Source organism: Rattus rattus, chromosome 3 (genome assembly GCF_011064425.1).
Source record: "Rattus rattus isolate New Zealand chromosome 3, Rrattus_CSIRO_v1, whole genome shotgun sequence".
Taxonomy (NCBI): Eukaryota; Metazoa; Chordata; class Mammalia; order Rodentia; family Muridae; genus Rattus; species Rattus rattus.
The window spans coordinates 61,881,051-61,882,533 of record NC_046156.1 but is presented as its reverse complement, the minus strand read 5'-3'; the positions used below and the strand labels follow the sequence as shown (position 1 = coordinate 61,882,533).

At 46.9% G+C, this 1,483-nt stretch overlaps 1 non-coding gene across 1 annotated transcript; it reads left to right on the top strand.

Moving 5' to 3' along the window:
* The first annotated feature begins 779 nt into the window (after positions 1-779).
* Positions 780-886, top strand: LOC116897395. Its single transcript, XR_004387439.1, has one exon. It is a non-coding gene; the product is annotated as a U6 spliceosomal RNA (small nuclear RNA).
* Positions 887-1,483: the final 597 nt, after the last annotated feature.

The following is a 1,483-nucleotide window of genomic DNA, read 5'->3' as shown; positions in this document are numbered from 1 at the left end:
CACTAGAGGCTGTTCCCAGCAGGGCCAGTCCTCCACCCCGACCCCGTTCCGTGGGCCACCCCCCCCCCATTCCATTCTCTGCTCTTCTACGACTCCCAGTGGCGCTTAGATATCCAAGAGTCTGAGAAACCCAAGGTCCTAGCCTCATCGTGGGCCTGGGGACCATTGAGCCAACTCCAGCTTCCCATACCTCAGACTGTGCTTTCCTACCCACAGAGCAGTGCTTTGGCGCTTCCCACAGCCCAGCACCTGCCCCAGCGGCCATGTGGCATTAAGTGAAGTCAAACTCCTTGTGTTCCACCTCCCCAAGCAGCCATCCCCAGTGGCAGAGTGGACACAGGCCAAGAATCCTACACCATCCCATATATTTCCTCTCTGTTCACAATTATGACCATTTCCAAATTATCCCTTAAAATGACAACCTAGGGGGCTAGAGAGATAGTTCAGTGATTCAGAGCACAGACTGCTCTTCCAGAGGTCCAGAGTTCAATTCCTAGCAATCAGATGGCGGCTCACAACCATCTGTAACGAGATCTGGTGCCCTCTACTAGTGTGTCTGAACACAGCTACAGTGTACTCATATAAATAAAATAAATAAATCTAAAAAAATGACAACCTATCTATACTGTATAAAGTAACCATAACCAGACACCCAAGGGATTGGGACGATGACTCGCCACAACTTCTTCCTGCTGAATTGGGGCGACGAATTTTTTTAACGGGGTGGGGAGGGGTAGGAAAATTAGAAAAATTGGTTAGAGGTAAGAAAGCTAGATTTAGTGCTCGCTTGGGCAGCACATATACTAAAATTGGAACGATACAGAGAAGATTAGCATGGCCCCTGCGCAAGGATGACATACAAATTCGTGAAGCCTTCCATATTTTTTGACCCTGGGCTCCAACCTCAGAGGTAGCACCAGTGGAAGGGGAAGCCCTTGGTCCTGCCAAGACTGAACACCTAGTGAACATGATTGTTGTGGGGAGGGTGGTAATGGGGGGAGGATGGGGAGGGGAAGTCCATATAAAAGAGGAGGGGGAGGGGTTAGGGGGATGTTGGCCGGGAAACCGGGAAGGGGAATAACAATCAAAATGTAAATAAGAAATACTCAAGTTAATAAAGATAAAAGAAAGAAAGAAAGAAAGAAAGAAAGAAAGAAAGAAAGAAAGAAAGAAAGAAAGAAAGAAAGAAAGCAAGCAAGCTAGATTTAGCATCTGTTATCCAGTTTCTGTATGCTTAGACTGCTCGGGACTTAACGGAAGTTCTAACTGGTTCCGTCTGAAAGACTGGATAAACTGAGGACAGTGGGAATCACCAGCTATTCCTGAAGCTCTTCTGGAAGCAAGTCTCCCTGCATCAGGAGGCAGGGAGCTGGAACAGCAGGTCATTACCCTATGGATGAAGCTCATCAGAGCAGCACATTCTGCAAGATATGAATCTTACAACAAAATTTTAGTACTATTGAGATATTTGTATGGATTGTAC